This window comes from Podarcis gaigeae, assembly GCF_964106915.1.
Source record: "Podarcis gaigeae genome assembly, chromosome: 3".
Lineage (NCBI taxonomy): Eukaryota > Metazoa > Chordata > Lepidosauria > Squamata > Lacertidae > Podarcis > Podarcis gaigeae.
Genome location: NC_139680.1, coordinates 63,277,553 through 63,305,482, shown reverse-complemented (window position 1 = coordinate 63,305,482; position 27,930 = coordinate 63,277,553). Strand labels below are relative to the sequence as shown.

Genomic DNA, 27,930 nt, shown 5'->3' with positions numbered 1-27,930 from the left:
GCAAGTAAAAACTATACAGTGGTACCTCGCAAGACGAATGCCTCGTAAGACGAAAAACTCGCAAGACGAAAGAGTTTTTCATTTTTTGAGTTGCTTCACAAAACGAATTTTCCTATGGGCTTGCTTCGCAAGACGGAAACGTCTTGCAAGTTTGATTTTCAATGCATTCCTATGGGAATCCGTGCTTCGCAAGACGAAAAATTCGCAAGACGAAAAAACTCGCAGAATGAATTAATTTCGTCTTGCGAGGTACCACTGTAGTAGGATCAATCTACACAAGTATGTGTTCACTCTGTGTAAAATAATAATAATAATCGTGAATCAGTGTTATGCTAGCACCTACAGTAATCTGACTTAATGCAAAATGTTATGTTTTCTAAATTATTATTTACAACCAGATTCAAGAGCTGGATAACAAATGCACGCTGGTTAGCGGCTCCTTTTGGAATACTGCACACGTTTTTGCTTACTCCATCTCAAAGAAGTTATGAAAGAATACAGAAAAGGGCAGCTGTCAAAACGGAGGAGTTCTATACAAGGAAAGGTTAAAGAATACAGCCTTACTTTATATAAATAGGGTGGTTGACATTATAAACATCTATCAAGTCATGAATGGCTCCACTGTATGCATCATTTCTGTGCTGATCAACTCCAAGTAAATTCAGATACCAACTTGGAATCAGAGGAATGTGCCCTGGTAATGTGGTCTTTTTCTCTGCAAGCAGCACTTATCTCATTCTATTTACATTTTCCTTCTCCTGAGACTGAGTCAGAGGGGAAGGTGTAGTAAGCTCTAATTAGCTGTTTATTGAGAGTGGATGGCACGGTGCTCTAAACCACTGAGCCTCTTGGGCTTGCTGTTCAGAAGTTCAGCAGTTCGAATCCGTGCAACTAGAGTAAGCGTGTGTTGTTCTGTCCCAGCTTCTGCCAACCTAGCGGTTCGAAGCACACCAGTGCAAGTAGATGAATAGGTACTCCTGCGGCGGGAAGGTAAAAGGCATTTCCGTGCACTCTGGCTTCTGTCACCATTTGCTAGGTTGCAATTTCTCCTTTGCTTTGACACAATATTCATATATCCCTAAAGCTCCTCCTTTTACTAAACAAACGTCTATGCCAACACTTCAGAGAATAAGGCAAAGCAACATTTCTTGCAATGCAAAAGAATATGTGCTGGAAAAGTTTCAGATGTTTAAACTGCTTTTGACATCACCCACTACACAAAGTCACAAAAAGGTCAACATTCTTTTTAACTAGTTCTTAAAACTGTCCTTTCCTTTAATTGCTGAAAATGAAATTTTTACACTAAGGAATTTAGAAATAAAAGTTGGAATTAGCCTGTGGGTTTTCAATGAGGCACCAGGAATGTAGCAGAATTACAAACTTGCACTTGCCTGCCTTTGGGGATTTGTACTACTGTGGGTACCTCAAACTTATTCATAGGTCTTCCAGTGGGAGCATGAGAATGGAACAAGAAAAAATATATTTGTTGTTTACTAAAACATGTATATCTTGCCTTTCTACTTCACTTCATCAAATCTGGCCCTCTCTGGAAAAAGTTTGGATACCACTGGTTTAAGTAAATAGCTTTCATTGCCTTGCTTACTTAAGGTGAAGAACAGATGAATGAGAAAGTCATTATATCTTCACTAAGTATATTTACAACATTATATTTAAGCACTCTCCCAGTAGCCATTAAAGAATAGTATTCAGGCAAGTTAGTGAACTGATACAGCGTTTGTGTGAAGTGTTCTGCATCAAACACAGAAATCAAGTGGAGTACCAGAGGAAGGACTGAGCTTTCTGTCCTTCCTCTGCCAGTCTCCAACAAGCAAGTAAAAGCAAAACAAAGCCTGCGGGACATTCGTGACACAAATGCCCCAAACCTGAATTTGACCCCATTCTCTGTATATAAGAATTCAACTGAAAGCAAACATGCAAATTCTGACCTCCATTCATATTTCCCCCTGTAATTAATACACAGCTTAAGGTTCCTTTTTGTACAAATATGACAAAGGAGGAATACTAAAAAGGAAGAATGTGTGATTGCGCTCTCCAGATTTGTTTGTTTGTTTGTTTTCAAGTAGGTTCTATGCTACACACAAACATGGCAGCCAGCAAGAGGAGGTTGAAAAGGAACATCTTATGACAAGCACCTCTCTTACTCTCCTGCCCTGTATTGCTGTGGTATATTACTTTTTGACATTTGAACAATATATCAACAGATTATTGCAGGCCCCTTTTTCTAATTAATCTTCCATTAACCTCAATGGATTAGCTGTCAACTGAGCCAACTAACCTCTGTGCTGAGTTCCCTGGTTGATTAACTATCATAGTTTGGGGGAATCATATATTCTGCTCTGCCTACTGAAGCTATGGCTGAAGATGCATTTCCACAGATGGAAGATGGCTGCAGCTCACTGAAGGGCTGCTGTACACTTAGTACAAAGCACTATATGAGAAAAGTGCAGCTAAATGCAAAAGTGGATGTTCTACTTACGAAAGCACACCCGTACCACGAAGCATTGTGTCCTGCTAGAACAGTGTTGTGCAAGTGTTTGAAGAACACTGTTCATATCCTTTTCCCTCTCCTTTGGATTCAACTCTTTTTTTTCTTTCTTTTTTTTTGGTAGTGCATTGTAACACATGTTTATCCAGTGAAAACAATGCTGAATCTGAAAGTGGTAAAGCATTAAAAACCTTTTGTTTAAGCAGGTCCTATTCTAGTTAAGTCGGGCAACTCATTTAATAACACACTACAGGCAGTTAGATTATCTAGTAAAATCCACTGATGGGAGAGAGCGTTTCTTTGGATCCTAGACAGTCTACGCAGGTCTGGATTTCAATGAGATATTTCATGAGCACATCATTCAAACTGGATACATACATTCCAACCTCTGTATTGCAATATGTGCTCGGGGAGAATTATAGGAATGAATGAACATCACTCAACTGTTTGTGGGATTTTGTTCAGCCTGTAACCGATGGGAGGGGTATGTATGTATGTAAGTATGTATACATACATACATACATACATACTATTATTATATTTAACCATATTAAATAGAGAGACAGAGAGGTATATCCAAAACCCTTTTTAAATTAGAGCATTCATCATTGCTAGATCAGTGACAGTCATCCAGGCCAACATCTTATTCTCCAAAATAACCACAAGATGCCTCTGGGACAACCACAAGCAGGACATTAAAGCAGCTGAACTCGGTGGCCTCTGAACAGGGAGGTTTCATATACCTATCACTGTTGATAGCCTAATCCCATTTTAAATCCCTTTAAAGGCCAGATGCAGAATTTACTGTACTGTCAAAGACAGGAATCAAAGCTAAATGAGTTTCTAGCTCTCTTATGCTGGCTCACAAATCAGCTTAATTCACATCACATGCTTTTTTAAAGCATGAAATACATTTTTAAAATTTCTCACGGAGCAGAGCATACAACTTTAACTGTTTAAAAAGCCAGAATAAAAAACCATTTGATTTCACTTAGTATTTTAATATTTGTATTCTGCTTTTCCAACAATAATGTTGAACTCAAAGCAGCTCACCCTAGTAACATTTAAAATTAACATTACGGTAATTGTGATCATATCAAAAGAACAAGAGTATATAAAAGAAGGCACAAATTAATCAAACAATACAATTCAGTACAAACTCCTAATGATTCGAAATATCAGAAAAGGCTGCTGAGCCCTAGCCCTGTGCCAGCTGGTAAACTCTCTCTGGAAAGGGACTTCTTCATCTGGTGTTGCAGCAGCATACTCCCAGGCAGTAATATCTTTCATAGTTAATTTTTTTTAATGCTATTTATACAGCAGTAGTTAAAAGCATCTGCAAATGTTCTCGTATCCTATTTTTGGAAGAGCTATGAAAAATATACCCAATTCAGATATAATTTTGCCAAATACTCTTGTGTGTGTGCACGCATGTACAAAATGTTCAGCTTGCACTAAAGTGCATACTCCACTTATCAGCCAATCCCAAATCCAGAGGCATGTCAGTTGCACTACAGAAATCCCTTATCTCAAGATGTTGCTTGCATCAAAAGGCCTTTCAGATTTGAACAGGACAAACCCACATCCCCTACACTTGATATCAATGATTACCAAAGGTTGTGGTATGATATATCATAATTATATGTACTTATTTATTCAATAACTTTAAAAAGCAGCTATGAGGTTCAGCTAAGGAGAAAATGCTTGGCACACAGCGTTCTGCACACACAACTTCTGTCCAGTGATCGTGGCTACTCCTTGTATCAGACAAAAAATGACTTCCAGACACATGCCAATTCCTTCAAACAAGGAGTGGGCCATACGCATGTAGCCAAGGTTTTGTGAGTTCTTTTTGCAGAATGCCACTCATGCACAAAAACAAACAGCATTTAAGTGTCATAAGAAAGAAATGGGTGGGAAAAATCTGCAAAGTAGCAGTGAAGTGACAAGCAGCAGCCTCCTGGAGAGACTGAGTAGGAACATACAGCTCTTCTGCTTAAAAAGAGTTTAACAAAAGGACTGGATTTCTCGATTACCACCTTTTCTGTGCAAGCAGTTTATCTAGAAACTCACAGTATGCACAATTCAATAGGGGAAATAACTTGCCAAAAGGACTGAACAAATAAGAGCCCCAAAGCCTTAGTAATGCCTATAATCAGATAGCCGCATAACTATGTGCCTTCTATTCATGTCATATTGGCCATTATTACACCTCAAGCTTTTAAAGTGGCTGAAAGAAAGAACATAAGATGAATATCAGCATAACCTTACAAAAACATGGGGAGTTAAGTTGCGCTCATTGAATAAGTGGGAGAGGGAGAGGGAGGTAGGCCTGCAGTTTAAGCATTTGTATTATACAAGTAGCTAGAACTACTTGAAAAGCAAGCTAGTGGAACTGTATCTTGTCCACTGTTACCTTTAACATGGTTACACGTTTACATTCCATAGGCATTTTAATTCCACTGTGATGAAAGATTTTTGAAGCAAACCTGTGCTACAAAACAATTCTGAATCCAGTTTGAAAAATAAAACCCCACCGTGGGCTGGCTGCCATGAATCTAGCCAGGAGAGGTTCCTGTTTCCAAATGAGATTGTGTCTTGTATATTGAAAGGTTCAAACCCATTCTCTTGCTATCTTTAATCCTAACTACTGCCAGCCTAACAGACATTATGTAATAATAATTCAGCTAATTTTCCCATTAACTTTCCGTTAACCACTTTCCTTCCTGCTTACCTCTCAATTTCTCAACCATGTTACATAGTCTGTAATCATCTAATAACTATGGCAACCTTTATTTGTTATCAGGATTTATATCTATTGAATGTAAAATATCCTAGGCGGATTGCAAGCTACAATCTGGGGCGGGGGGGGGGCAAATATCAGTGACAACATTCTAAAAAATAATGTGCAGAAATCAGCTTTCAAAATAAGTTTACTGAGACAGGTTTTAAAACCCCCGATTCTTCTGTACTCTCTTCAAAAGGCTACCCCGCAATTGTGCACAGTACACAATTGTCTAATCTGGAAGTGAACAGAGAATAAAATAACAGTGGTCAGGTCTGATTTCTGGTTTCTTCAACAGAAATGCAGTTGGCATAGAGGAGAAAGGTGGTAAAAGGCACTTATGGCCACACTTGCCATCTAGCCCTTCAGGAATACCTCCACAGTACAAGCCTGCTATTTCAAGGAGAAAACAACCTTCAAGACAGATGTTGAATTGCAATTATATTCTTCCATCTTTCTAGCCCTTTTGAAAACATGTGTGCTGTGGGATGCAGTGGCTGTAAAAGGGGATTTGAACTTGAAAATATAACATCTTGTCCTGAACTAAAACCAAACAGGGCCCTGCTGGATCAGACCAAAAGCCTACTTAGTCCAGCATCCTGTTTGCCACAGGAACCAACTAATGAGCAGCCCAAAAACTGCACATGAGGGCAACTGAAATCATGTTCAAGCAAGATTTCAAGGGAGATATTCTGCATTTTTATCTGTCCTGAACATAGGTAACAAATTTGAATCATGCATCACAGTCGTCAGGGTTACTGCATTACAAACAGGTAAGGAAACAGGTTACTGCATTTACCACCAGGTAAGGAAATCTAAAACTGCAACTAAAATGCTCAAAAGGCCTTTTACTCTGCTTTGCAAAGCACAGTTCAATTGGTCTTGTGCACACGTCACCCTCCCTGGCAAAAGAATGGTAGCAACTGAACTGGGCTTTCTACAAAGCAAAATGAATGTGTTCACCAACTTTCATTCCAATATTCCAAGATATTACATTCTATTTGCATCTTTACTGTCCCCCTTAAACAGGTGTTTAAACACAGTTAGTAATCAAATCTGAAATACAGAATTTCACCCTGAACATGCATACCAAATTATCCTGCAATATGTCAATTTTTAGAGCTTTCATGTTGCAAACATAAAAAATACAAAGTTAGCAAATCATACGTTGAACAGGAAAAAATGGGTTGTTTTTTTAAACCCACCTTGTAACTTTTTGTATTTTTTTCCAGGACTACTGTTTCAAGACTATTGTATATGTAAACCTAGGGCAAATGTAAACACAAAAGCAAACACTGAAACACAATGTGGGGTAAATAGTATTTATCTTATATACAATCAACAAGAGGTTAAATCTTGCAAATTAACAGAGCCCTTGCCAGCTCTTACATACGGAGCCAAAAGTAAAAATCTTTTCAACACATTCTAGAAAAGCCTTTAGTCATTTATTTTCATTATTTATGTCCTTCAGTAACAGATGTTCTCTGGATAGTTTACAAGTAAAAAATCCCATAATATTTAAAAATCCAGTAGGAAAATAAGATTGAAAACAAACAGAATAAAACCATCATGTCACTCTGATGCAATGAGATCAAGATCTGTGCTACATTAAAGACTTATTTACTGCAGTATGAGTTTTCAGAGGCAAGAACAAATTCCGCCAAATACTTCTGGCAGGGACTCTTAAGACTACTGCTACTTAATCTTGTATACAAATATTTAATCTTTTGGCAGATTTAAGTAACAAATAAAGGATTTGGAAGGAGTAGCTCAGCAGATATTAACACAATATGGAGTGAGAGTAGCTTAATAATTTAGAGCTATAAAGAACCTACTTTTAAAAGGAGGGGAAGAAGTATATCACTTTAAGCCAATGAACTTTTCCCAGTATTAAAATACATTCTACACTTTAAATACCATTTTGAGGGTGAGTTGCCATAGAGATGAAGAAATAAAACTATTTTTTTGTGCAATGTTATTATCCAAGTTGTGTATGCAGCCTGCTTTACAATATCAATTAGATTTATATACAGTTCTAATCCTGAAACAAAACCACAACAAAACAGATTTAATATCACTACCCTGATGGGACTACTTCAAAGGATTTAGCATCCTATATAGTAGTATCTGAGTACTAACAAAAAGGTATTTGTTACAGAGACAATTGTTGCCATATTGATCTGTACACATCAGGTGCAACATAGGTCAATGACATGTTTTTATTGAACCAATTTCCATCTGTATAGAAGCAAGTTTCCAAAAACATCAAATTACTTAAGTGAAGAACTGCATCAACAGACCATTACCGGCGGAGCATGGAAGTTCTCTAAATATATCAATTGTAAGCATAACAATGTCTATCAACTAATACATTGTGTGGCACATGATAGAAACATTTATCAGCTTTTTAGTGCTTAATAGTTAGACTAAATATTCAGACATAGTGGTCTTTCTCCCCCTGTCCCCCAAAACCCCCACAGATTTACAAATGTCCCCATGTGGCAAGAAATTATTTCCATTAGACACATACATAGTAAATGTTAACTTTTCAAAGTATAGTAGCAAACCACATGACCACAACAGCCAAATATTAGTTACTTCAGACACCCATGCACCCAACATTCATCATTTGTGCACAACGATCTGTGTTGTCTAATAATGAATCCCAGATTAGAAAAGTCCTCATCTCCTCCTGTCCACCATTTCATCCAAGGAAGACAGGGATTACCTTCCCACTAAACTCAAAAAATAAACAAGAAAAGGACAGGTCCTGTCTGAAGGAAAGATTGAGAAATTCTGGTGGAAATCTTCACCAGCAATAACCACAACAAACATTTTCCCCTGCTCCAAGAGGTGTCTATCATCACCTCAGATACCCAAAAGTGTCTGTCTGTCAGCCACCCAACCCCCACCTTTCCTTAAGGTGTTTAAAGACTACCTAGCAAGTGTGACCAGTGCTCTGATTGGCTGAAAACATGCCAGTTTACAAAGAGGGCTGTGGCAACTGACCATGCATCTGAGATTGCTCAGGAGAAGACCAGAAGTCTGTTGAAAGCAGCAATATTAGGTTTGATAAAAGGAACCTTGTTGTTTCAAATCCAGTTTCCTTATTCTGCTTTGACCACCTGTCTTCCTCTCTTCTTTTTTATTCTTAATACAATTTCATAATAAAACTGTTGAGGTCTTAAGCATGTTTATGCCAAACTCTAGGGTTCTTGTCTAGCTGCTGGAAGCATGCTGCTTGGGGGAAAAGAGTGGGGTTTCATGGGGGAAAGAGCAGACTGTCTGAACCCCAGCTTGGAAAAGGCAGCTGTTTTTCCTGATAACTTGAGAGGGATTTGGCTAAGAAGTGCAACACACATGGTGCACCCTCCACTTCTTTGCCAAATCCCTCTCAAGTTATCAGGAAAAACAGGGCTAACGTCCATGCTAGATCTCCCAGAATTCCTTCCTGTCTAGAGTGTTGAAGGAGGGTGGTGGCAACAAGTACCAAATAATTTGGGAGGCAACTGACCTTTCTTGCATGGCAGTTGTGCAAGGAGGGGTGTACGCAGGCTCTCCTGGCCTCCCCTTCCAAGCCTTAGTATTCTTAGAGGACTGTTTTAAGGCTAGCCCATCTTACATTCCTGGAGATTCTTGGAGGAAGAGTGGGGCTACAATGTAACAAGCCTGTCAACTTGATTTGTTTAATTAAAGCAACTCTTTTGTTACAGAGAGGGGGAACATATGGCCCTAAAAATGGACCAACTGGTGTAGTGGTTAAGAGCGGTGGGCTCGTAATCTGGTGAACCAGGTTTGATTCCCCACTCCTCCACATGCAGCTGGTCACACTTCTCTGAAGTCTCTCAGCCCCACTCACCTCACAGAGTGTTTGTTGTGGGGGAGGAAGGGAAAGGAGAATGTTAGCTGCTCTGAGACTCCTTCAGGTAGTGATAAAGGGGGATATCAAATCCAAACACTTCACTTCTTCTTCATCCATGAACTCACTATTTGGGATCGATAAGAGTCATAGCAAGATCATCTAAAAGACACCACATTGGCTGCCCCTGCACCAGTGACTTAATTAGATTTATATTGTTAATTCACCATGAAAATGGAACAAGTTATAAGTCGAAATAAAGCAATATAATCAAGTTCATTGAATCATGATAAAACTAATCAATTCAGAAGATGGTTGACAGACAGACTTTTTTATATATAAAAAAATGTTTCCAGGTACTTTTCTCCCTCAACTTTGCTCAGCAAATTCTGTTCTGCCTTGAAAACAACTTTGCCTTTGTAATCTACAATTTCGGGTGGGGTGGGGTGGATTTTTATTTTAAGCCTAAAACTGAGAAATGCTTGCTGGCGCCAGGCAAGCCCTGCTTCCACCCACACAGATTATTTTTGGAAGATCAGCTTTTCACTTTCTATAACCACAGATCAAAGTGCATTGTGTCATACTGCTAACTACCTGATTGCATTTGACTAGTACAAACAATGTTTAGGCTGCAATCTTACTAGGAAAGGCAGAACAAGGCAAATGTGCCTTTACTGGAGCCCTAACAGTCATTTCTCTTCTCTCCCTGCCTATCACACTGATGGACACTTAGCTAGTTACTGTAATAAACTTAGGGAGGAAGACATATTAATAAGCCACATAAATGCTCCTCATCTTTGCTTAGATCATATTGCTGAGTACAGTGGAGCCAATCCCCTTTTAATAAATACTAGTTGTCTGTCAACACAGATTTTGTTAAACAGAAGACACTCCTATGCAGACAGAGATAAGGAAAAAAAAACCTTAATTAACTTTGCTGTAATATGATCCACATTCCAGAGTTTTATTTAGATGCACCACAGATATGTCATTTTCAAGGCATCCATCTCTTACACTGTCTCAAGAGTGGCTATAAAAAGCAGTATTTTTATCCCATTATTATTATTTCTTAAAAGATTATTAATGCTGCCTTTCCTTCCTCACTTTTACTATAAGAACTTAGTTTACTGTGGTAAAGATATTTGATGCTTCTTTCCTTTTTATGAATGAAGTTAAACTATCAACTGCTCCTAAAATATTTTTATTGAAAATACAAAATATATTGAGAAAATTGAAGAAAAAACTTTTTTATTTATTCAGTTTACATATCATATTCATTTTCAAGTGAAGAGTCCTCCAAGTGCTTTCTATCAAAGTGTAAGGGCACAGTTTGATGTAATTAGCATTACATCCTGATTTCTGGGTGTTTACTCAGAAGTAAGTCCTACTGTATTAAATGGGCCTTAATGGCAGAAAGCCTGTGACCTTCTAGATATTGCTAGACTACAACTCCCATCATCCCTGACCATTGGCCCTACAGGCGGGGGCTAAAGGAAATTGGACGACAACAATATCTGGAGGGCCACTGGTGTTGCCTTCAGGCCAATTCATTTGCAATGCTAAACCATAATTTAGCGCTATGTGGATAAGCTTCCAAAGAATTGGGCTTGCAAGCTTCCTCCTCTTGTGCAGCATGGAAGAATACAATGTCTGTTGAATTGAGTTTATTCAAAAGAAAAACCTCTGAAGTCCACGGCTGGACAATACCTTTATTAGAACCAACCCAAATATAACAAAATTGTGACATACTTTCAAATTATCCACAATTCTTCATCAGGCAAAGCCCAAAGCAGGGAGCAGAGGTGTGAAGAACAAAAAAGGTACAAATATTAGGCTGTTGGTGCAGCCACAAAGACAGCTTGTTACTCCATTCCAAGACACAGATTTCAGGCTCTGTTAATCCCTCCAAAATGCTACAGGTATCAGGTTAGACACCTAGGATTTTGGGATAAAGAAGAAATGGCCACTGACCATTTCTGTAAAAATGAGTTCTGACTTGTTCTATCTCATGCCTTAAATGCAACACACATTAGTGGGTAGGCAGAGTGTTGAGCTAAGGAGAAACACAGCATCTTTAATTTAATCTGTGTACTGTACTATGTAAAAAATAGTCAACTGAAGTTAAATTATTGCCTAAAAGTTGGAGAGGATGCAACCCTCAAACTGCAAAGTCCATCTCCAGGTAACAGAAAAATTCCTCTGATTATAGATTCTGCTCTAAGTAGTTAGCTTCCCTATTTCTCAAGGCACATAAAAAGCAAAAGTAGTCATGCTTGTCCATAAGGAAAAAAAATCACAGGTGGGTGTTGTCCAACTTTGGATTTAGGCATTTTCCCCTTGCACCTTATGCAAGTTCATTGTGTTAATTTACATCTTCTTAACAAAACAGAACTGAAAAATAGTTTATGTTTCAAATACTGAGGAGTCCACAACCTGTTTGATAAAAAATATGTAAATTTTGATAGAAGGGTGTTAATTTTTCTTCACCCACTTTCATTTAAGATCCTCAGATAGGGAAAAATCACAAATAAAAATTTAACATCGCACATTCTAAACATTTGGACAATGACTCATCTCCTTCCTTTCTAACACAATTACAGTTTTGAATCCACTGGGAAGTTCTTATGACAAACTGGTCTGGCTCACTTTTTGGAATTGCTTGCTCAGATGGATGCATTTTATATAATGGGTAACTGGCCTCCATCCACACAATCCACAAGATTTCATTTAACAGTATTCAATTAAAGTAAAGTTTTATGGAAGTGAGAGTGCATCAGAAGGCACATGGCAACCTCCAACAAAAAGTCAAGCCAATTTAGAAACACACAACAATGACGCAAACAAAAGGACACATTTATATTTCTATATACATTCATAAACAATTACAAAATAATTTAAAGTCATAGAACAAAAGAATAAAGTGACCAATTTGAAGTTCTTTCAAATTATTTTTTAAATTACGCCTAAGTGTTCCAGCACCAACCCTCTATTCAATAACAGCTTGTTCTGTCATGATAACATGAGAATGCTTACGTTCAAGTGTGTGATTCTGTAAGTTAGTACTAAGGTAAGCTCTTCTAGTTTGCTACCAATTGCTTTATTCTCCTGACCTTATACGTACACCAGCACCACAAGGTATTCCAAGCAGCGCCGTCAGGTTTGAAACAGCAACAACAATGTTAGTGGAAGATGCAACAATGTTAGTGAGCGCATCCACATAGGACCTATTCTGCAATATCCGCATCACTTGCCAGTTTGCTTCCAATAACAATTCAAAATGTCGATGATAACTTTTAAAGCCTTAAAAGTTCAATGCTGGTGTTCAATGCCTGGCTTTTGTCTGCTTGGGTCATTTTAACTTGTGATCTCCTGCAAAGAGGTTGTTTTTAAAGCTAGTGCTGTTGTTTTCATTGCATTTTACATTTTAATATATTTTACTTTGCTGTGATTTTAAACGTTCTGAGTGGTGCATGGGCACTAGAAGGATGGATATAAATGACAGAAATAATAACAAAGCAAGTTTTCTAGGGTCTTGCTTCTATCCCAGCCCAGCTACTTGTGGATGTGGAATGATGAACACATGAACCAAGCCATCAGAGCTACAAGCCAAAATTAAATGTAACAAAATATAACGGGTAGATTTCTACTATAGGTATGTGGAAAGTGCAGAAGAGGAAGGCAGAGTTCAGCTGTGCATGCACAGAATAAAACTGCAGAGTTGGATACAACCATATGTCTTTTAAAATAGGCAATGTGTTATTGCATAGAAGAACACACATGGTACAGCAGTGGCTCAGTTATCTAAAGTATACAACTGTAAAGCATTGCACGTTTCTGAGTGGAAGGCGAGTGTCAAGAAAGGATCATGTTAAGGTTCGAACTTCCACAAGTTCTGACAAGCAAAATTATCATACAACTATGAAATGCAGGAATGTCTGGGTTTAGAAGAGACTACGTTGACATTTATAAGCCTTCAGCAATTGAGCAGCCAACACCTGCTTTTACTTACAATTTCTCAGTGTTATTTCATTGGAAAGAAGTATTTCTCTTTAAAACACATTTTTCAGATTTCTACCCCACAAACATTTAAGATTATTAAATGTTAATATTATTTCTGTTAGATTTTGCATTGCAGTGCATATATTGCAGCCGAAAAGAGGGGTGGTGAAAGTACTTCAGCAAAGTTTAGCCACTGGATGCAACTTTAAATCTCCTTTCTTAAAAACAAATTATTTCCAGATCCAATTCCAAAACTCAGTTACTTCCAGAGCTTATATTAAGAGTGCAGTATTTCTAATTATTTTGGAGAAAGTAAGCACAGTTGTCAGGCAAGTTTAAGCTTAGGTCAGAAAATTATGCTTTCCAGCTGTGGTTTGGAGGCAAATGATGTCGGTGGCAAGAAAAATTAGATATATAAAAAGGAGAATTCCTGGATGCCATGATCCAAGTACTCATTGAGGCAAGTACTCGTTGGTGAGAGAACCTCAGCAGAGATTTAAAATCACAAAATATGCATCAAAGTGTGGAAATGCACCCTTCCAAGTGCCTTCCAAAGTTCTCCTCTTCCCCTAGCATGGGGGGGACAAAAATCCCATGTTTGGCAAGCTTAAATTGGTTAACTTACAAGCTCCATGAAGGTCAAATTGATGTGCTTTTCCATACGGCATTTAGAATACACAGGCAGTAAAACCTAAGATTAGTTACAGTAGTAAATTATTGGTATAGGAACACAAGAATGGCTTGTAAGAGCCATGTGGTCTGAGGTTCAGCAACCAGTTCAAAACCTATTCATACAGTATGTTGAGCTTCTCAGGTAGTCTGGGGAAACAAAGCCTTGATTACCTAGTCTCTCTCAAGGTGACCTAAGCCCAGCAAGACAGATTACTCTATGGTCTTAACCCTTTCATGCATTAATTAGAAGTATGTTGGTTATATGAGGGTGGTTATCCCACATTCTACTCTACGCCACCATTTACGCAAGTCAGACGCAACCAAGAAAAAGTAGATTACATCGGTCAACAACAAATTTGTTGTCTGCGTTTTTTCAGTTGATTTAGGATGCGCTGAATCCAAAAATGTGCTGAATCCAAAAATCACATTGGTTTTGCTCAATCAGGTCAAGTTTTTGAGCTATGGCCACATGTCAGTTTTTTTTACGTTTTTGTTCACATGTACGCTTGTGTGGAGCATTTTAGAAGAAGTTGGTGGGGGTAAAATGCCATGTTGAATAATTGTTTTGATTGGAAATGATTATTTTAATGACAAGAAGTATTCAGGTCCGATAGTTCTGGGTGATTATGTCGAAAAGGGATCAGTTTGAAGTCATAAAACCTCGAAATATTCCATAAATTGGTGCGGCTGGGATCAACAGAGAGAACCGGAGCCTCAAGTATCCTGATCTTCAAATAGCACGTTGTCCTGTTGCTCATTGTGATGAAATTCCAGTGCCTATCTTTGGAGAACTTCCTGACATTAGTGACGAAGATGCCTCCAGTGTTGAAGGAGACATGAAGAAGAAGAAGTGGTTCTTGAAGATGATGCTCCACATCCATTTTCCCAAAAAGAGTTTAATGATCTAGTTCGCAACCTCAGCTTGTCAAAGGACTCTGCCGAACTGTTGGCATCCAGATTGAAGGGAAAAAACCTCCTCTCTGACAGTGCTCGCATCAGTTTTTTCCGCAACAGCCATCAAGAGTACCTCCGTTTTTTCTCGGAAGAGAAGGACTTGGTGTACTGTGCAGATATTGTGCAGCTTCTGCTCAAGCTTGGAGTGCCACAGTACGAACCCAAAGATTGGAGACTGTTCATTGACAGCAGCAAGCGATCACTGAAATGTGTTCTGCTACACAATGGCAAACAGTTTGCCTCTATACCCCTGGCTCACTCGAGTACACTGAAGGAGAACTATGAAGCGGTGAAGTATGTGCTGGAGAAAATTAGTTATGATCACCATAAGTGGTTTATTTGTGTTGACCTGAAGATGGTGAACTTTTTGTTGGGACAACAGTCTGGCTTCACCAAGTACCCATGATTTCTGTGCATGTGGGATAGTAGGGACCGTGCTCAGCATTACACGAAGAAGGACTGGCCTGTGCGGGAGGAATTGGTGCCTTGCAGAAAAAGGAACGTCATCAACAACCCTCTGGTAGACAGAGACAGAATACTCTTCCCACCGCTGCACATCAAGCTCGGCTTAATCAAGCAGTTCACCAAGGCTCTGGACAAGGATGGTGACTGCTTCACTTACTTGTGCTAGGCTTTTCCAGGATTGACCATGGAGAAGTTGAAAGCTGGCATCTTTGACGGTCCTCAGATCCATCAGCTCATCAGAAATCCAGAGTTCGGAAACTCAATGAACGAAGTGGAACTGGAAGCGTGGAAGGCATTTGTTCTGGTAGTGAAGAACTTTCTTGGCAACAATAAGGCCAGAAACTACGCAGAACTTCTCAACAACATGCTGACTGCTTTCAGAAACCTGGGCTGCAACATGAGCGTCAAGATGCACTACCTATTTTCACAAATGGACCGGTTTCCTGAGAACCTGGGTTCAATGAGTGACGAGCAGGGGGAGAGATTCCATCAGGACATGAAAGAGATGGAGACCAGGTATCAGGGTCGCTGATGGCTGACTACTGTTGGACTCTGAAGAGAGACCTCCCTGCCACTGAGCATTCCTGGAGTTCCAAGAAACGGAAGTTCAAGCCCTGAAGTTTGAAAAATGGTGAAGCAACATGCAATTATTTATGTGTACTTACCTTTATCAATGCCCACCATTCAGTTTACAGTAAACCTGACCTGATGGAGAGAAACGGATGCCATTTCCTGATTCAGCAGTGCAAAAATACCCTAAATCAGTTGTAGAAATCTAGACAACATTCAAAAAGTAAAAAATTGTTACCCAGTGTTAGAGTTCAAGAGGGGAGGAGGGGAAAGATGAACCCAAAGGCTCAGGCAGAAAGATAGACATATTTTGATGTAATGTGTGAAACAATTTGCTATTTACAGCCAATTCAGCACAGTAGTATACTGAGCTTTAATGCATATACATATACATATGCCAATTTGCCAGACCAAATCTAGTTAGCTGAGGTTACTATATAAATTATGGTTTATTAAGGTCAGGGAGATATTCATTAAAACATCACAAGCTGGCTTTTCACTGAACGAAACCTTGGCAACTCTGTTGGTCAGAAACAAAGTGTCAGGGAGACAACAATCTCTTATTAGATTCCACCTATATGAACTTAAGAAGAGCTGATATGTAAGTTGTTCACCATTCTAAGAGTTTGAGACCTTAAAATATTCTGCTGTTGAAAGGTTTTATTAACAGTCACTGTGATATGGATGTGAAGTAAGAACAGGTCAGCTGACTCATTTGGAAAACAAAGGCATTATTATCAGCTCCTAAATGCTAAGCCTTTGAAACCAGCCTCCAGCTCTTTTCCTCTTTATTTCTTAAACTTATTTTCTATCTCAGTGCAGTATTCGGAGTGAATGTTCATACTTCTTCAATGAAAACTGTTTTTGATCAGCATTGAGGTAAGAGCATCAGTAAGGTACTGATCAAAAACACAATGCTGCAACCTTGCCTAGTTTAAGTAATAAGAATAGTGCATCTATTATGATGTGTGTGTATATGATTGATTGGTTTAAGAGTGAGGAATCCAGAGGTTATCAGTTCAAAATTCATTTTGAGGCTAATGTTTGGCTCAATCAAGACACCATGGCAAACCATGGTTTGTGCTAACCATAGTTTTTAGAACATAAGATACATGGCTGGTTTAAACATTAATGCCAAGCCAAGGTTTGGCACAATGTAAAAGAGAATTGTGCCCATGTGCTTCACCCCTTCACCTCACATGCACCAATTCCTGGAGGATGAAGAATGCTGCTCAACTAAAACATCTATCAACCCTGACTTATTGGTCATGATGCTTGGGGCTGATGGGAGTTTGAGTCAAACAACAATGGATGGGTCACAGGTACTCCATCCATGACTTAATTCAAGTACTGGTTTGAAAGAATGATTTGCAGGCCATCTATGCAAACCAGAAATGTGGCCAATTTAAATGAAATAGTAAATGATCATTTTAGCAAGAACTCAAAGCTGAAAGAATAAATTTCTGCATTCAAGGAATGAGTATGGCAGGTGCAAAACTCAAAGTGCCCGGTCACAACTGGACATCTGTGTATTACCTCTACAGTTTTTTAAACATTATTTTTGCAAAAGGCTAGATCTACCATTAGGCAAAGGAAGAAGAGGGGGAGTTTGGATTTGATATCCCGCTTTATCACCACCCTAAGGAGTCTCAAAGCAACTTGACATTCTCCTTTCCCTTCCTCCCCCACAACAAACACTCTGTGAGGTGAGTGAGGCCGAGAGACTTCAGAGAAGTGTGACTAGCCCAAGGTCACCCAGTAACTGCATGTGGAGGAGCGGGGAAGCGAACCCGGTTCTCCAGATTACGAGTCTACTGCTCTTATTATTATCATTTCTATTGCCTGGTGCTTGTGGGTGCCAAAATAACTTTACTTCTCTCAGGCACTGTTCACCCCAAGGCAGGATCTCTTGGGCCAGTCCTGATTATTGTTCTGGAACAATGAACACATACAGAAAGTTGTAATTATAATTGTCGCTATGTATCAACAGCATAACCAAATGACAGATGAGAGATTGAAAAAGATAGATCATTGCCATTTTTTAGCTATAAAAATACACAGGCATTTTTTCTTCATATCCCTTCCAACCGCCTGACAGAGTTCGGCCTGTATTTTCTTAACACCTTTTTCCTTGTTCATCATATAGCAGCTCATGGCTGTGTAGAATTGGCAGGTTTACACGCTCCTTAAACATGATGTGGCTACAATTTTCAGCAAACAGCAGCTGCTGCTGGAAATCCCACCACTTCTGATGAACAGTTGGCTCACCATTAGTCTCCTCAATCCCTAGCAACAGCAGGATGAAATAATAGTATCCAACTTCTAATTCAGCTGCAACCTGTAGGCTGTAAACAACCCAGCAAGAACGGCTGCTCACTAGATCAATTACAAGCCAAACCAAACCTCCCCACCAAGGGAATAGGACTTGGAGAGGAAAGAGGAAGTAAATAGTGACGGCAATGGAATTCATGTATGCCACAGGCTGAAGAGCCAGCAGCAGGTGTGAGCCTTCTTCAGATATTAAACTTACAAATCGGTGTACTACAACATACAAATATTTTTAATGCGACAAAAATAAATCAGTGGAGATTTAATGCACTCTGCCAACCATTCAGTATCGGTTTCATAAGAAAGCATTTACTATCTTATTTATTTAGATGCATAATTCATACATAAAGAGCTTTTTATATAAGTGACTGTACTCCCCAGTACAGAGTACCGACACCTCTTTTTTGCTGCCTATGGCAGTCATTTTGTGCAGGCACCCAAGTCACTTGTATAGATCTATGAGTACTGACATCTCATATTTTACCACAAAAAAAGCACTGCATAAATATAAATGCCAATAACCATAACATACTCATATAATTGCTCACATTGTCTTTTTATTGAATTGGAAAACAAAGTTTATTAATGGCCTGGGATTGCAAACACCCACACATTCAAAGACCTGAAGAAGATATTCAAAATAATACAGGATAATGCATAAGAATATTTGAGGGAAAATACTTTTTTTCAGTTTTTTCAACTGAGCTAACTTGTATACATCTGCAAGGAAAATAAGGCACAACAGGTCAGCCACATTTGTTCATCCACTTGCCTGCTGCATTCCTCTGTTTATAACAAAAGATGCATAGGGATGAAGGAAGCACACTTCTGGATCAAAGCTAGGCTGGGAGAGAAGTACGTGGAAGAGTGTAGCAAAGGCAGCCAGGCAGGCAGGCAGGTGCGGAAGTTTAGCTCCCTGCACCTGCACATCCTTTGCTGTAAAGTTGTCTCTCTCTCTCTCTCTCTCTCTCTCTCACACACACACACACACACACACACACACACAAGCATATGACAAACATCGCTAATCAAATGTAGTTTGCCCCTGAAAGTAAAGTGATTCTCTATACAGTGGTACCTCTGGTTACGAAGACTTCGTGTTACGAACGCTTTGGGTTACGAACTCCACTAACCCAGAAGTAGCTGCTCCTGGTTGCGAACTTTGCCCCAGGATATGAATGGAAATTGCACGCCCGAGGTGCACATGCAATGGGAAGCCCTATTAGCAAAAGTACACCTCAGGAGAAGAACGGTTAAGAACACCATGATCAGCTCCAACCCGGAAACCAATGTCCCCACTGTGGAAGGACATGTGAATCGAGGATTGACCTCCACAGTCACTTACAGACTCATGGTTAAAACCGTGTTTATAGAAGACAATATTACACGGCTACGAGTGATCGCCAAAGAAGAAAGAAAGAAAGAATGTGTTGCTGAGCTCGCCCAACCTGCCCGCCTTAGAAAGCCCTGCCTCTCCACAAACACACATACCATGTACTCCCTTTGCACTAGTTCAGTCCCAACTGAGCGAGGTGGGAGTGAGAGGCTCTTCTCAGCCCTCACTGGGTTAGACCCTTTTCGGGGAGGGGAGGGGAGAGCAGGCTTTCTCTTCCACATGCTTCCTTGCCTCCTTTAAATGCTACAGCTTTCCATCCGCTTGTAAGTTTCAAGGCCATGTATGGCTTGGGCAACCCTAGTTTAAAATATTGATTTCTTAATTTGGGGTTTTAAAAAATAAGGGTCGTCTTATGCATGGAAAAATACAGTACTGTTATAGAATGGCTTGATTTCAACACAACACAAAAACATGAAAACTGTTACAAAGAGCTCAGGGTTCAGAGAGGCTTCTCCATGCTCCCTTGCCCTTCTGCTCCCCCAGCATGAATGAAATTTGAAACATCTGATTTTGTTCTAGACACAATAGCTTGCCATGCCATCCAAACACTTGAAACCCTGTGCTTTATCTTAACTATGTTTAGCTGAAACAGGTCAACTTTAAACCATAGTTTATTAAACTGACTTGTTTCAATGTAGAGATAGGGAACCTTCAGCCCACAAGCCTAATCAGGTCCAGCTGGTTTTCCCATTTGGCCCTCAGGCCATTCTGGCCAAGCCACACCCATCTGCCAAAAAGGCAGCAAGGCTGGGCCAAAATAAACTTCGAAATCATTGTTAGTCAGCTGGTGTCAGTGCTTCAGAAGCCCTATCAGCTGATCAGCCAGCTTTAGAAGCTCAGCTAATTGGTAGACCTTCAGGGGTTGTTTTGTAGGGCTCTTTTCAAGCCTCTTGCAAATAGCCCTGTGCTGTGCTTAGAAGCTGGGGCAATCAGATTATATATCAGGGCTTCAGAGCACTGTGGTATCCGGTAATTGACAGCTGGATGGATCCTTGCACTGGACAAATCTAGCCTGCAGTAGAGCCCCACACTAATCTGTGTCTTCAAATGTCCTGCTAGCGTTATCTCTCTTCCTAATTTAAGTTATCCTTCCTGACTTCAGTTATCTGCAACTTGGTCTTTTCTCGGACACTTTTATCCATTACTTTCCATTTCGAACCTTCCCTTGCACAGAAAGTATGCAGTGTTTTGCTGGAGCAACTGGGCAATGGGAAAGATGATAGAATGGCTGGTTGTTGCAGGAGGGGAAAAGGATGCAAGCCTCAGTTCTGATAAGTACAGAGCCAAACAAGAGCTTTGATGAATAGAATGATTGAAGCAGAGCCTCAAGCTTATAGGAAGAAGTGAACATGCAATGCAGAATTGAAAGATCTGTTGATTCACATTGGAAAATGCTAAATTGCACTGTGCCAAATATTCTTCAGGGAAGCATCTGGTGTAAAATTGGAAGTTCAGGGGAACAAAGCATTGAAACATTCCAGCCACCGCCCCATGCTTCACCTCTTGCAGCCACTTAATAGCTATTGCAGCCTCTCCCAACCGCTGGTGGTGCCAATTTTGCCCCTTTGCCGACATTCCTTTTCCTGGGATTTCTACCCCAGTCAATCAGGCAACCCATTTGGCTATGTGGGAGATGATTAATGAACTGTATTTTTACACTGCCCTTCATCTGAAAGGACTCTACAGCAGTTTACAATTGGTACATTGCATTTTAATGTGCAAATAGCAATATAGCGTATCTTAAGACAATACGGAAACTAAGGTGGACCACCATAGCCATTTGCAGGCATCACATTTAATAGTATTATTCACAATGAGTTTAAGTATTGCATCTTATACTGTTTATTTAAAAAAGGCTGCAAATCAAGATTAAAACCATTGTTTTAAGAGTGCTTCTGTTGACATGACCAAGAACAGAGCAAACCATTAATGCAGCATTTCTGATGGCAAAATGACAGGTAAGTCTGGCAGGGGTCTCACTAAATGCACTCCAGCTGAACAAGTAAATAATGGATTCACTGCATGTTTTGAACCACCAACTCACATAAGGCAAGTTCAGCTTTTATTCTGGAAAGGTGGGATGGGAAACCTTTGGTCCTATGGGCCAGATCTCCCCTCGATCTCTCAGGCTAACTTTGACAGGTAGGCAGGGCTACTCAACTGTCAATCATCAGGTGTCATGTTAACACTGTGGTGTCAGGTGACAGGTGGGCAGTCAGTCACACCCACCTGACAAAGTTGACCCACAAGGAACATGCTAGCAAAGCAGCACCCAGCAAGAGCGAACCCAATGATGTCAGCTGATAAGCAGATAACTGTGGTTTGGAGGAAATGGCCTCATGGCCCAACCAGGAGCCCTTGATGGGCCAAGATTGGCCTGACAGGCAGGGATTTCCCATCCCTGTGGTAAGACAACCTCAGTAAACTGTAAGGAAGAGGCCCAAGCCTTCAAGTTCAAGAAGGGGGGGGGGCTCTCTTTGACATTGTTTCTGAGACTGCATATTCTGAAGACAGCAAAGAAATCTCATTTTTCTCTAAATGTCACCAATATTATGCATAAAATCAGGGTCAATGAACAACACAAATTTTGGCTGGCTACCAAGGAGCTACTATAGGTTCTGTTTTTTGGATAATGTTCAGTTATATGCCAGCAAAATTAATGGGGTCCATGATTAAGGTCTACACTGGGCTCAAATCTGAACACTGGGTGACCAAGTGTTATTAGATATATAAATGACTATTAGTATTCAACAAAATCTAAGGCACACATATATTCTCCCTCATGCTGAAAGAGCACATATGTTTCAAATACAAAAATATGTTGAATTACAGAAACAAATGACAAAAAGCTGCCTACAGTATGTTCTGGCAGGGACACCAGGCCCTCTAAACAAAGACAGCCTCAAGATTGCTAGCCAACTGGAACTGCCCCCACAAAACCCACTGTACTTATTTTGTGGCTGGCCAAGTGGGTGGAGAACTTTTTATGCTGTTGCTCAAATGTAAAATTTTCCAGCATTCTTATAAAATTGCATGCTTCTCTCTTACTGCTGTTTCTAGCAGCTCAAACACAGAGCGGCATTTCAGGGGGGAGTCTCACCAACATGGAAAGAAGAACGAGAAAATATGTAATCATTATGTAAAAAGTAGAGTGGGAAAGTAAAGCTGGCAAATTCCAATTCAGAACTAGAGCAAAAAAAGGGAATAGAACAACCAAAATCCAGTTTTGTTGGGGTGAGTTTGACTGCAGTGGTTGCTAAACAAACCTATAGGTAGGTTTGCACCATGCCGCCAGTGTCTTAAGACAACATTTATTTATCTGCAATATTTATATCCCACACCTTTACCTTCTAATGGCATTTCCAGGCTAGCCTAAATTAAAAAGTGAAACAATTAAACCAATAGTAAAGTACAATCAATGGGCTGGATCCAAAAGATCTCTTCTGTTCAGAGAAGTGGTCCTTCCATGAACTCAAGGGTCTTCACTCCAATGGAGGAAGGCGAGGAAGCGATTTCTGCCAGTATCCTGGGCCAATGCCCATGCTGGTCTGTAGGGTCCCCCAGTCTTCTGGAACAGATTGCAAAGGGGTCAGGAAGTTGTACCCCCTTCCCTTTTTATTAGGATGTTCCTGCTTCAACCAACTTTTGTGGAGGAGAAGCATTCAGTCACGTGAGCCCTCATTAGGTGTCCAGGACCGGCAGAAGCCCAAGGAGAGAGGAAGAGGAGTGTGAGATGGATGACTTGCAATAAGGGGTCAGTGACTTGTGGGGTTCTGTGGCACCAGTGAGGAGAAACCTTCCTCTATCACCAATGGGCTTCCTGTCACTAGTGCCTTCCTCAGCACCAGCTGTATCTGTGAGGCAGTTGTTGGCTGAGGTGGAAGAAGGGGTGCGAGAGCCAGAGACCAGTCAGCAAGTGCAAGGCAGAAGAGTTGAGGGGAGAGCTTTCAGGGATCCTTGAACCTTTAAAGCTTTTGGCGGCCTCCCCACTCCACTGACTTCCTGCTTGAGGAGTTTGAAGAGACATGAACAGTTAGAGCAGGAGTGACAGTTACTTGACCATAACACATCAGCCAACTTCTTTTAAAGGGCAGTTAGTTGTTGATGGACTGTTGGCTCCAACTTTCCAAGATTGGCACAGATCTGCAGCAGTAGTTTGCTCAAGACAGCTAATTAGCGAGGAGCTTTGTCACATGCAACTTGCACATTAGGAGCTGATTTAACAGAGTTATTCATCAATAAAGTCCTATAAAGAAACAGTCACTTGTTTTCATCGGTCTGGGTGCAGGTCAGAACACTAGGAAAAGGTTTATGACTCCTGTGAGAACTAGTATAAAAAGGGGTTGAAACAACTCGTACCTAAAGTAAAAGTTTAACAGACCTTACTACATTTTGGCTTAGTTTGGTTAATAAGGAAACTACAGACAGAAGTTTATTGTGCTCATAATTTTTACCATTAATTTTCCAGTACCTACATGAAGTTTAGCTTTGGAATGGCAATGGGAAAGATACAGTATGTGAAAAACGTCTCTCTCACTTGGCACATTTAATACGAGTATAGTTTAGCTCATGTTTTGCAAGCCACACACATTCTGACCAACAGGTCAAGTGTGACATGAGAGAAAGAATATACTTGTGAAATAGAGATTATTCTGTAGCACCCCAGCAACTACTAAATCCATGTCTAGCAGCATTTCAGTCTTTACAAATCAAGCCAATTTATAGTAATCAGGTGTATTATTTAGACACGTATAGTTACAAGCCCTTTAGACTGACTGAACTCCCTTTAAATTTAATACATTTTTCATTTCTAATGCTGGCTCCCTCCAGTCTGGGCAGGTTGCCATTGAAGAACAAGAGCTATTCTGAACAGCAGCTTGAAAAGATTAAGTGAGGGAATAGTCTTCAAAATGACTCCTTCAAAATTCCAGAGTTTACTCAGAAAGGAGAACCCCACCCTTCACCACAAAATACTACACAGATATTTGGCAAACAGCAGGTCAATCATATCTCAAAGCATTGGAAGTAGAATTATGCAATCAGTACAGTTAAAAACTTGACATGAACTGTAGTCAAGGTCTATTATTAATGAAGCATACAAGTCACAACACAAAACACCTCTTTTTTAAAAAAAGAAATTGTATTTTGGTTTACTAGCTTATCTTTTGTGATACTGTGAGGAAGAAATCCAGAGAAAAGATTCAAAGGCTTCTTGAAGTGCTCAAAAGAGATTACAGACTACTCACTTACCAGGGCTTTTATTTCCCCCCCCCCCGCCCCTCCCTGCCCCCACTACATAAAATAATACATAAATCCCCATCCCTTCAAAACAGCATGCTTTGCAGAGCATATTTGAAGGAATGAACTGAACACCTCCTTTGATATACTGTTCTCTGGATTACCTCCAGAAACTACGACTGTTATATCTGGCAGCATTTTTATTTCCAAGAATCTCAATTTAAGAATTAACAAGCCTTCATTCTTGCAAATATCAGTTTTGAGAAGTAAAATCACAGGCTCATGCTGCCACACCCCCCCCCAAAAAAAACAACAACCCTCCAGCAACCAATTCACAATTTTTAAGTCAGCAAATTGCAATCACTTTGATGCATATGTGTATGTTTATTTATAATTTCAGTTTGCAAAGTTGAGCATGCAAAACCTAAATTTCATTGGCTCAGGAAACAAAACCCTCACAATTGTGACTTATTTAATTTATTATTCTTCCAAGACTAGAGCAGATTCAGTAATTACTGATATCAAACAAGGGGCTTTAAAAATGCTCTTTTCAAGTCAGTTGTTAACTTCAGATGCTGAGTGAATCTATAGCTTCAATTCAGTCTCATTTACTTTTTACCTGTCTCTGAATTAACTGAAAGGAAATGATCCAATTTCGCTATTTGGTAATAAAGATTCTACAAGATATTCCCTCTGCCAAAGCCTACCAAGTAATTAGCATGACACAGGAGTGCCCAAGTTTTTGTGATCCTTTTGGCGTGCAGAGGACTGGAGGAAGTGGGGAGGGAAGAGGTAAGCCATGATGGGCTCCTCCTCATATGCAGTCCCAAGGAAGCAATTCCTATTACAAACAGTGACCTGGCCTCACATTTGTCATAAGAGCTTTGCTATAACTTAAGAGCACACTTAGATTTCTGGAGGAACTGAAAACCTGGTTAGTTATTTGGATTAGTTATTCGGTTATTTGATGTGTTTCAATGCAACATTAAACAGAACACTCTCAGAAATCCTATTCAGACCTTTGGGCTAAATGCATAAAGGTTTAAAGAAGTGCCTGGGCACACAGGGGCTTTGGGGGCAGCGTCTGTGAGCATCCCCCGGCCCCATCCATATTTTAAGTCATTGTGTGTTCAGGCAATACTTGCACACAGTTCATGTGACTACAGTGTCTGCCAGTGAGATAAGTCGATCAGTTACAAGCTTATTTATAAAATGCCACACCTGCTTTATCACATGAATGAATCCTTTGCTGTTCAGGGATTTCTTCACATTCTTCACATTTCTTTCGTTTCCTTAAGGCCACCAGTGTACAAGGCTGAGAGCGCTGCGTTCTATACCCTCAACCCAACTAACTTTCTCTTAAAGCATTCTTATTTATACTGAACATATTTACATTTCTTAAATTAATGAGCACTTGTGCACATTATTTCTAAATCACAGGTGATTCTTGAAAACAAAGCTCTAAGTGATTATTTAAAGCTTAGATGGCTTGTCAAACAAGGCCTATTCTATTATGGGAAAAGGTACATTGTAATTACAGGATCAGCTATCATTAAATTAGAATCAAAGAAAAGCCAGTTTGCCGTGTTACACCACAAAACGTCTCATTATGAAAGTATAATTGAAACTCCTTATTATTTGTAATGAAAGCGATAAAGCTTTTTTTTTTTTTTTTGTATTGTAGCCATACAACAGTTTGCTATAAAGTGATACAATGATACTGGGGTAAAGAGTAAGCTATAATGTTTTCAAAATGGTTCTGCTGACAGAAATAAAACAGGGAATCTGACCAAAAAAATTGAAAATCAAATGCACTTAAATGTAGAGTAAATTAAATTGCAATGTTAAAAGCAGATTTAGGTTCTAAACTTATATATACCCCCCTGGAAGTAAGTCACATCAAACCAAATGGGACTTCCGTTTGGGCAGACATGAATAGGAGCACACTGTTACTTTAACCCAGTGGTTCCCAAACTTTTGGGGGTCACTACCCACTTAGTTCCATAAACCCATCCCCAGTGTCCTCTACCACACCGTCTAAAAAGTATTATTTAGACCAGACATATGCAAAACCCACTAAGGAAAGTAGTAACACAATAAAATACAATTAAAACTATTTAGCTTAGTTAATTCAACAAAACTGATCCAGGGGTACAAGTTCTTCAACGTCTGATATTCATTTACACTTTCAGCACCCCAGGTAATCCCACCAGCCCACGGGGGGCAGTGCCACCCACTTTGGGAACCACTGCTTCAACCAAAGGACTCTGTTTCACCTTTGTACCCACACAGTATAGATTACAGTGGTACCTCAAGTTACATACGCTTCAGGTTACATACGCTTCAGGTTACACACTCCGCTAACCCAGAAATAGTGCTTCAGGTTAAGAACTTTGCTTCAGGATAAGAACAGAAATCGGGCTCCAGTGGCGCAGCAGCAGGAAGAGGCCCCATTAGCTAAAGTGCTGCTTCAGGTTAAGAACAGTTTCAGGTTAAGAACGGACCTCCGGAACGAATTAAGTACTTAACTGAGGTACCACTGTACAATGTTTACAAGTTTTTAAAAAATGTTTTAAAACTGAATAATCTCCAAGTTTTTGTTCACTAGATGCTTTCCCTTTTTAGTATGATAACAATCCTACCCTCCAGACTGTAACATGTAAATGGAATACAATAGCTATACTAGTGCAAGAACCATGGTGGGGATGAAGAACTCCAATGCTGCCACAGAAAGTGAGAGTACTGACTGAAAACTGACACAAATCAGATCACAACCTCACAAGACACAGCACAGCAGCCACAAACAGCATAAAAAAGCAGGACAAATCATCAAAGCTCTCCCCCACGCACATATAGGAACGAATGACCCATGAGAATGGAATGAGATCTCCACAACTGTTTCTAGCTTTCAATGTTAGAATATGTATTATATGTTTTGATTCTACAGGTGCGTAAACTACCCTATGAACATTTCGATGAAAAAATAATAATATGCAAATGAAACAAGAGTCCAGCACCAGTTAACTGAGTCACATTCTCAAGACGGCACTGATTACAGAGCAAACATTAAAACAAATTTGTATGTCCTCATCCCACTTCTCACAACCAACATTAGCAGCCAGCAAATGGAATACCTGCACTTAATACATTGGTAAGAA

The 27,930-nt window shown here is 39.8% G+C and overlaps 1 protein-coding gene across 3 annotated transcripts in view; it reads right to left on the bottom strand.

Moving 5' to 3' along the window:
- Positions 1–27,930, bottom strand: part of UTRN (utrophin) — a gene marked incomplete at its 3' end in the record, with an annotated part of 327,056 nt that overhangs the window by 281,586 nt on the left and 17,540 nt on the right. The window lies entirely within an intron of this gene.